We start from the raw sequence: 10,069 nt of genomic DNA, 5'->3' as shown, positions 1-10,069 counted from the left end.
TTCCCGGTGTTTCATGGGGGCCTAGGCCTCCTGAAAGATCCAGGGTTCGCGAATAGCTTTTATCTAGTGCATTTCCCAGTCAATCCTGCCAGTCTGTGCTGGGAAGCTGGTCATATGCAGTTCCAAATTGGCAGGTTGCGAGTTGAAACCAAGTTTCAAGGACCACATCTCAACACGTGAACCTACCTGGACCCTGAGATCATCATCTGAGGCCCTTCTTCATGTGCCTCCTCTGCAAGAGGTCTGGAGGGTAGCAGAACGAGAATGGGCCTTTTCTGCAGTGGCTCTCCCCAGGGTGGTTTGCCTGGCGCCTGCATTATACCCCAGGCAAAAACATTCCTCTTCAACCAGGCTTTGCGTTGACTGACATCTAATGCCCATTTAAATGTGTTGTGGGAGGGGTGATTATTGGTTTGCTTTTGTTCCTGTTTTTATTTTGTGTTTTGTATATTGTAATTTTATGTTGTGAACTGCCCTGAGATCTACAGATAAAGGGCAGTATAATAATAATAATAATAATAATAATAATAATAATAATAATAGAAAAGCTGAATTAGAGCAAGGTTGCTTTTGATTGAGGCCATTTTAGGCCAGTGCTAGAGCTCCTAGCCTCAAGGAATTCTTTATACAAGGGGTTGGGAAAACTGTTCCTGCTAGAGGGCCACATTGACTTGCGAGGCAACCTTTCAGGGGCCGCATGCCCGTGATAAAAATGGGTGGAGCAACTAGTGTTAATTTAAACTTTGCACAGAAGAGATTCCTTCAGCACACACTTGCTCATCCTCCCTTATCCAGGTAAGCAAGAAGCGTTATCGGAGTTCAGGGACACATTTTAGCCAGGTAAAAACACTAGAGGGTACACAACAGGGGTGCTGAGGCCTGGGATGATTCCTGAGGGTCAGACAGAGACCCAGAGGGCTGATTTCAGCCTCTGAATCCCAGGTCTGCCAACCCTGCATTACACCAAAGCAGACCATAAACCAACACTGCATGCTTAGGCAGACAGCAGGTGTGCAAGGTCTTCAACTAAAGCCTTTCCCTGCTTTTAACATCTTTTTAACTGTCAACTGAGGACTGGACTTCACCAGAAAGCTAGTCTCATGTTTCTCTCATCCTCTCAGGTTAACCTTTATATCAACTGGATTTCCAGTGTGTTTTGACAACATTATCTAACATGTTTTTAAAAAAAGGAGGCGCAGGAAAGCTTTTGCTACCTGTACGAAAACATCCAGGGTTGTTGCCAAAGGTGCTAGCTAAAGAAGAGCTTTACATCTGTCTTAAAGCGAGTAATCTTTGCCTTAGTACTATAATATTCCTGGAAGCACTTTTCCTTTGCACTGGACTGGCTGCTAACTTGTACTGCTCCTCGAACAACAGCTTCCGTGGCCTCTACCTTTTATGTTACTGGTGAAGAATATATATTGGTCGTTCTTATCTGCACTGTCACGTACATGCTGCTTCATGTAAGCTCCACAGGGGAGAAATAAAGGGAGATCATTGAGCAAGAGGGGATCTGCATTCTCTGTTTCTTTTTCTGCTTTCCACTCTGCCATCGGTGATATTAGGATATTGTCTGCAAAAAGAGCTGGGATGTGTGTGTGATTGTGCACCACTTGGTGACTGGTAGCTGAATGTGCAAGCTGACTATCGAAAAGTATTTGTATCTGAGACATTTAAGCAAACAGATCTGTATAAAGAGACCAGATTTCAGACAGTTGCCCATCTTTCTTGTGTTTATGGAAGCAGAGATGTACCTAGGCTCCCTTGCGCCCTTGGCAAGGTGCTCTGTTGGTGCCTCCACAGCTGGGAGACACCATGGATTAGAGACGCTAAAAGTTTGCTTTTGTCACCTTCCGTGCTCCGCCAATGACTTCCTTCGTGGTCATCGGGGTCTGCCCTGCTTCTCCTCCATTGGTCCATCTGTCTGCCTGTCTTGACCACCAGGTGTGGAACACACTTCCACCCGCAGACAAGCCTCAGCTATTTGACTGCGTCAGCTTCGGGTGTGGAACACACTTCCACCCACAGACAAGCCACAGCTGTCTGAACATCATGCCCTCTATCTAACCTTTGCTCTCTTAGTGGTCTGCCATGCCCTGTCTGTGACCTTTGTCTCCTTCGTCATACATCGTGCAAGGGGAAAGTGACGCGGTGGAAACAGGTGCCAAAATAACTTTGTACCACCCCCACGATCTCAGGATTGGAAGATGTGTAAAGGTCACAGTCCAAAATGTATCTGACTGGTTTTGCATATTGAGCCAGTGTGGTGTAGTGGTTAAGAGCGGTAGTCTCGTAATCTGGGGAACCGGGTTCGCGTCTCCGCTCCTCCACATGCAGCTGCTGGGTGACCTTGGGCCAGTCACACTTCTCTGAAGTCTCTCAGCCCCACTCACCTCACAGAGTGTTTGTTGTGGGGGAGGAAGGGAAAGGAGAATGTTAGCCGCTTTGAGACTCCTTAAAGGGAGTGAAAGGCGGGATATCAAATCCAAACTCTTCTTCTCTTCTTCTTCTGCTAATAAAAAGAGCCTCGGCAGAGCTAGCTGGCAGCTTGCTTATGCACAGCTCACCTGCATTACCAACTCCCGCCTCATGCCTTCACTTCCCTTCACTTCCTTTTTCCTCCTGCAACTCTCACCTGCTCCCTCTTTCTTCCCTCTCCAGGAGCCTGCATGCATCGCCCAGCCTCCTGGACCACCCTTGGGAGCGTGCAGGCTCCTAGCCACTCCAAGCCCAAGTTGAGTAGTACAATTTTTCTGCCCCCCTGAGCCTGCACCCTTGGTGGGGACCAACCTCTAGGGGCACCCCTGTATGGAAGGTCAACTCCTCATGTGCTGCCAGTTGAGTCGAGTCCTCTGCCCACTGTACAACTGGGGAAGGAGGTGGGGAGAGACTTTGCCTTCCAGTGTTGAAGTTTTAAGACATTTAGCCGCCCTTCAGCTCTCAGTAAATCTCAAGGAGGTACTCAAAACCGTATTTATGCAGCTGATGACCTTTCACCAAAGTAGTGACTCAAGCACAGGGCTCTGTCTTCTACAATTTTTGCAGCTGTAATACACACAACATCCTGGTATCATCCATATGCACTGACTGGACGGAAGTTGCAGTCCATGAAATTTTACTTCTGCTATTTTTCTCAATGCCTGGCCCTCACCAGATTGCGTTCAGTCTCTGGTCTGGTATAGCGCTTCTTGTTGATCCTTATCTGTTGACCATGTTTAAGAGATTTGGAATGTCCCACAGACTTGCAGACTTCTGAGCACACCCAGATTCCTTTCTTTTTTTAAAAAAAGGTTTTAACCCCAGTGTAGACATTATGCTGCAACATGTTTCAGCACTAAGCTGCTCAGGAGGCTTATCAGAGTTGACTCGCACACCCTTCTCAACATTTTGGCTCTTCACAGGTATTATTCCGAAAGATGTGAAGACCCTTGGAAGAAAAAATGGTGGGGGTGTTGCAAGGCAAATCTTCTATCTCACTTGTACCATTAATTACTTTTCCTTCCAGTAGCACCTTAAAGACCAACTAAGTTAGTTCTTGGTATGAGCTTTCGTGTGCATGCACACTTCTTCAGATACTTGGTATGAGCTTTCGTGTGCATGCACACGAAAGCTCATACCAAGAACTAACTTAGTTGGTCTTTAAGGTGCTACTGGAAGGAAAAACATTTTTTTGTTTTGACTATGGCAGACCAACACGGCTACCTATCTGTAACATTAATTACTTGTGAGTCATTCTGAAGAAAGAATCCAGAAAGTTTATTTACTGCAGAAAAGTGTTACAGCAGGATAACTCCACAAAGGCTGGAACATCCCTCAAATGCTCAGATTATTTATGGCTTTCTTACACAAAGCATCACAATATTTCCTCCAGTCATATGCATTCTCATGACCTCATTCGAAGTGTTGTTAGCCAGAACTTATTTAGTTACATTTCATTCCAGTGCGCCTGCGCTTCTAGCATAAGCAAATTATTGAGATCGGTTGATTTGCTGCCATAGTTCAACATCTACTGTGCATAAGCATAGCCTCCACATGGATACATTTTGCCGCAAAAAGCTTTTGTGCTTTGTATTGTGCGTTTTAAAGTGAAATGCTTTCGCAGCATTTTCTTAGCATTTTCTTAAAGCAAAAGGCTACTATAAGTTCCTTATCACAATTCTGGAGCCCTTGGGGCTCCTCCTGCAGGGGGTCCCCAGGTCCCCTCATTTTTCCATTTCCCCCAGGACTCCACATCCTTAATAACAGTGGTACCTCAGGTTAAGAACTTAATTTGTTCCGGAGGTCTGTTCTTAACCTGAAACTGTTCTTAACCTGAAGCACCACTTTAGAAGAAGAAGAAGAAGAAGAGGAGGAGTTTGGATTTGATATCCCGCTTTATCACTACCCTAAGGAGTCTCAAAGCGGCTAACATTCTCCTTTCCCTTCCGCCCCCACAAAAAACACTCTGTGAGGTGAGTGAGGCTGAGAGACTTCAGAGAAGTATGACTGGCCCACGGTCACCCAGCAGCTGCATGTGGAGGAGCGGAGACGCGAACCCGGTTCACCAGATTACGAGTCCACCACTGTTAACCACTACATCACACTGGCTAATGGGACCTCCTGCTGCCGCCACGCCGCCGGAGCACGATTTCTGTTCTCATCTTGAAGCAAAGTTCTTAACCCGAGGTACTATTTCTGGGTTAGCGGAGTCTGTACCCTGGAGGGTCTGTAACCTGAAGCGTATGTAACCTGAGGTACCACTGTATTCCCCATTGACTTTCTCTGCACCCATCACTGGCTTCTCCCCGCTTCAAGGTGTAATAAACCAGGTGTGAACCGACCTCCTGCTTGCCAGATCTACTTTCTTCTGTTTTTTACTAGAACCCAACAGCAGAGTGTGCCTTCACAGCGATTGGGGTATGCACGGGTGTGCAGAGTGTTATGTACTGAAGTTCTCACCCTGGGCCAGCAGGGGGATACTGTAGATAGCTATGCAAATGAAGGATCGAAAGTGACGTCCAGTGATTGGATAGTTTGTATGCAAATGAAGGATCGAAAGTGACGTTCAGTGATTGACTAGTTACAGAAAATGATTACTGTTGCATTCTAGTGACTGAGCTCCTCAGTTCTGTTCTGTTCCAGCTTACAAATAAAGAGCTGCTTTGGAAGAATCGCTGTGTCGTCTGATATGTTCGCCCACAACTTAACACAGAGGGTGACAGATTTGAAGGGCGCATGTCTGTTAAGTCCTCCTCACATTGCCCTGCCATGCTGCCCAGAAAAAGGTACCCGGAGCCATCGCCCTGGCATCCCTCCAGCCCCGCTATGCCCCTGCTAGAACTCCCAAGAGCCAGGTTTCAAAAGTTATAATGGTCAGAATTAAAGAGCAAGGTGCTTCTGAGTGCTGGAATGTATTTTCAGTATCAGTCCTTTTACACAAGAGTCCACTCTGGGTCACCCTAATCTTTATTAGTTTCAGCAGCCTAATTTAAGTGGAGGGAGGCATTTTTGTTCTTCCCACTGCTAAAACAACTGAGAGTTTAAAAAAACAACAACCAACCTTGCTGATCTATTACAATCAGCTAGAGAAGTAAAGAATGCAGAAGGGCCTGACTGCCTGCTTGGTCAATATTGCAGCAACCTCTAGTGTTCCCACCTGCAACTGCCTTTGTTTTCTAAAAAAGCAAGGTGAAACAGTGCCTAAGAAAATGAGCAGTAGCCTGCTGGCCCCAAAGCAACCATAATAGAAACAGAATGCCAGTTTGAACCTCACAATCAAGTATGAAGGCACTAGCTTTCTATACTGTTTATATAAATTAATGGAGGCATTTATCCTCTTTTGCATACGCTGCCGGAAATGATGGGAGGAGCAGCTGATAGACAGGTGTGCAGCAAAACGTAACAGATAAGCCTCCAGATGTCTGAGCGAGGAGCACAGCTTCACACTGTGCAGCTTCTAAAATCAAGAGCCATGCATTTCTTTCCAAGCCGCAACATCTGTGATCCACTTCTGCCTTGCTGTAGTAGATAGCTACACAAGAGATTAGCAGTTGCAATGATCATATAGGACCGTCAAATCTAGTGAAACACTTGCTATAGCTCTTTTTATTGGAAGTAAGTTCATTAACTGGCCCAGCCTTGGGCAGGCCGCAGATTTAAGAAGCTTATGTCTCAAACCCTCTGGCCTGTCACAAATAATTGCCATAGCTACTCTGTGCACCTTTGGCTAAGAAACACTAGCAACCTTGCAAGAAATGGATGATATACCGTATTTTTCGCCCCATAGGGCGCACCGGCCCATAGGGCACACCTAGTTTTTTTGGGGGGGAAATAAAGGGGGGGAAATTATTTCCCCCAGGCACGGGGCTGGGGCGGGGGAAGCCTGAGCTTCCCCCGACCCCAGCCCCCAGAACAGGCTACTATCCACAAGCCTAGGGAGCCCGGCAGGAAGTCGCACTGGTCTCCCCAGGCTTGCGGATATCTGCCCGAAGCCCAGGGTGTGCTGCTCAGTGCACCCCAGGCTTTGGGATGCAGGCAGCTCTCTGCAAGCCGTGGGAGCCCGGCAGGAAGTCGCACCGGTCTCCCACGGCTTGTGGAGAGGTGCCCGAAGCCCGGGGCGCGCTCCGCTGCGCACCCCGGGTTTCGGGCTGCAGGCTGCTGTGCGCAAGCCTTGGGAGCCCGGTGGGAACTCCCGCGGGGCTCCCAAGGCTTGCGGAAAGCTGCCCGAAGCCCGGGGTGTGCAGCGCTGCGCGCCCCGGGCTTCGGCCAGGAGGCTGCTATCCGCAAGCCTAGGGAGCCCTGCGGGAACTCCCGCGGGCTCCCCAGGCTTGCGGATAGCTTCCTGAAGCCTGGAGAGCGAGAGGGGTTGGTGCGCACCGACCCCTCTCGCTCTCCAGGCTTCAGAGAAAGCCTGCATCCGCCCCATAGGACGCACACACATTTCCCCTTCATTTTGGGAGGGGAAGAAGTGCGTCCTATAGGGCGAAAAATACGGTATCCCAGGGACTATTGATATAAAGGATGCCACCGCATTTATTTATTTTGTTAATGTCTCAGCTCATCTTTGGTCGTCAGACCCAGATATCCTTAATGCTGGAGTAGATTATCACAGAGCAGCAGTTCATCCTTGGCCATATTGGAATTGTTGACCCTTGGCCCTAATCATGTAAAAGCAGCAATCCTTTTCGCACCCCCAGATTTTGGAGAAGGGCTAAGCTGATTATTATTATTTGTCAAATTTGTTAGTTGCTTGTCAAATTTGTTAGTCTTGCCCCAAGGCAACCCAAAGCAACTCACAACCAAACAAACATCACAACGAAAACCTCACACAGATACATTAAAGCCAGCGCGGAGATGTTGACGCCAATCGATACAGACAATGTAGAGCTAAATGAACCAGTGTTACGATGAGGCAGCTTCCTGGGTAATAACTGTGGAACTTGCATCTGAGTAAACATGCATGGGGATGGCGTAATATTGTTTTGCTCTGCTGTCTGGAGTCAAGGCAGGCTGGAAATTGCGGGTGGCTACCTACGCTTTTGGAACACGGGTGGCGCTGTGGGTTAAATCACAGAGCCTAGGACTTGCCGATCGGAAGGTCGGCGGTTCGAATCCCCGCGATGGGGTGAGCTCCTGTTGCTCGGTCCCTGCTCCTGCCAACCTAGCAGTTTGAAATCACGTCAAAGTGCAAGTAGATAAATAGGTACCACTCCAGCGGGAAGGTAAACGGCGTTTTCATGCGCTGCTCTGGTTCACCAGAAGCAGCTTAGCCATGCTGGCCACATGACCCGGAAGCTGTACGCCGGCTCCCTCGGCCAATAAAGCGAGATGAGCACTGCAACCCCAGAGTCATACGCGACTGGATCTAATGGTCAGGGGTCCCTTTACCTTTTTACCTATGCTTTGATCCTCCTTCACACGCAACTAGGTGGGAGCGAAAAGTCCATATAGACAACAAGAATGAGGCGGGAGCACTCACATGCAAAAGTGTTACCCAGAATCCTTTGCAGCATACCAGACGCTCAGATGGTACTCAGCTGAAAATTGGGCAGGGCAGGGGGGTCCTGGTAGGCATGGGAGGAGTGTTTGAGGGCACCCTGGTGCCTATGCATGTCATTTTGGGGGACCTCATGAGTGGGCAGAAGATAGAATTTAACATAGCTGGTCTGATCTGTGACGGTTCACACATTCTGCTTATGACGGGTAGGGCGTTAGGCAGCCTGTCCTGGACTTTTATCTCTGTACAAAGGCTGTTGGTGATAAAGCAAGAATTCTGTACACACACACACCCAACAGGCTTCTGGAAATCACGCCAAGCATTCTGTAACTTGATTTTTAATCAAAGATAATCTTTCCTCCACACTTTGTTTATATTATCTGGCTGCTGCGGCTTATCTAAAGCTTTTGACTGTGCAATAAAGGATCCCGCCACAGAATGAGATCTGAGGATTTAGACAGGTTTTAATTCTGCCCTTTGTATTTGGAAGGAAATGGGGCACTGGGGCAGAGTGGTCCAGCTGTGCACCTCCTTGGCTTCAAAGGCAGGCCAGGACAGTATGTTGCCCTCAAGATGCTGTGCTGGGTGAGAATTGAAGGGTCCTTTGCAACACAGATCTTGCTCTCTTACTTACAAGCCAAACTCAGGTTATATAACAGAGGTTGGGGTTCTGCAACAGGCACACCTGCTTGACTCACCTGTACTGCCCCTGAAAACAAACAAACACACAACAAAAGTTAGTGCAGTGGTACAGTCATACGTTGGGTTGAAGTAGCTTCGGGATGAATATTTTTGGGTTGCACTCCTCAGCGACCCAGAAGTAACGGAGCCCGTTACTTCCGGGTTTCGCCACTCACGCATGCGCAGATGCTCAAAATGACGTCACGTGGAAGCGGCGAAACGCGACCTGCGTACACGCAGTCGCGTGTTACGTTTGCTTCAGGATGTGAACAGGGCTCCGGAACGGATCCCGTTCGCATCCAGAGGTACCACTGTACCTTGGTTTACAAACAGTCTGGTTTGCATACGTTTTGGATTACAAACACGTCAAACCCAGAAGTGCGTGTTCTGGTTTGCAAACCTTTTTTGGATTACAACCCTTTTTGGGGGGATTACGAACAAATTTTTTTTGGAGGCTCCATTGGCGAAAGTGCGCCTTGGGTTGCAACCTGTTTTGGTTCACAAACAGATCTCCGGAATGGATTATGGTTGTAAACCAAGGTACTACTGTACTGCAACATTTGTAGCAGGGAATAGGATCAAATGGCCCTTGCTACTGGTATAGACTTCCCTGAGCCTTCTCTCAGTACAGTGGTACCTCGGGTTAAGAACTTAATTCATTCCGGAGGTCCGTTCATAACCTGAAGCTGTTCTTAATCTGAGGTACCACTTTAGCTAATGGGACCTCCCTCTGCCGCCGCACCGTCGCTGCTCGATTTCTGTTCTCATCCTGAAAGCAAAGTTCTTAACCCGAGGTACTATTTCTAGGTTAGCAGAATCTGTAACCTGAAGTGTCTGTAACCTGAAGCGTCTGTAACCTGTGGTACCACTATGTTGTTGTTGTTTAGTCGTTTAGTCGTGTCCGACTCTTCCACTCCTGTCTTCCACTGCCTCCCACAGTTTGGTCAAACTCATGCTGGTAGCTTCGAGAACACTGTCTAACCATCTCGTCCTCTGTTGTCCCCTTCTCCTTGTGCCCTCCATCTTTCCCAACATCAGGGTCTTTTCCAGGGAGTCTTCTCTTCTCATGAGGTAGCCAAAGTATTGGAGCCTCAGCTTCAGGATCTGTCCTTCCAGTGAGCACTCAGGGCTGATTTCCTTCAGAATGGAGAGGTTTGATCTTCTTGCAGTCCATGGGACTCTCAAGAGTCTCCTCCAGCACCATAATTCAAAAGCATTGTACTGTGTTGTATTTTGCAGGATGGAATAAACTGTTTCTCCTAGTCACTGACGGCAAGCTGATAGCTGCTGAAATTAATTCAGACGCTAGTCTTCAACGTCTCTCATTGTTAGAATGTGCAGAGTCAGACATTCTTTATGCTGTACTTTGTCTCTTGGTAGTAGTTGTACACACTTGTCCGTATTAAACTCGGC

At 47.9% G+C, this 10,069-nt stretch overlaps 1 long non-coding RNA gene across 1 annotated transcript in view; it reads right to left on the bottom strand.

Moving 5' to 3' along the window:
• Positions 1–227: 227 nt before the first annotated feature.
• Positions 228–10,069, bottom strand: part of LOC310753062 — a 58,466-nt gene continuing 48,624 nt past the window's right edge. The window contains exon 2 of the long non-coding RNA XR_014543138.1: positions 228–2,116. This is a non-coding gene — a long non-coding RNA (uncharacterized lncRNA). The remainder of the gene's footprint in view (positions 2,117–10,069) is intronic.

The sequence above is a fragment of the Podarcis filfolensis genome (genome assembly GCF_964270895.1).
Source record: "Podarcis filfolensis genome assembly, chromosome: 17".
Classification (NCBI taxonomy): Eukaryota; Metazoa; Chordata; class Lepidosauria; order Squamata; family Lacertidae; genus Podarcis; species Podarcis filfolensis.
The sequence above is the reverse complement of the archived record's forward strand: the minus strand, read 5'-3'. Positions and strand labels throughout refer to the sequence as shown.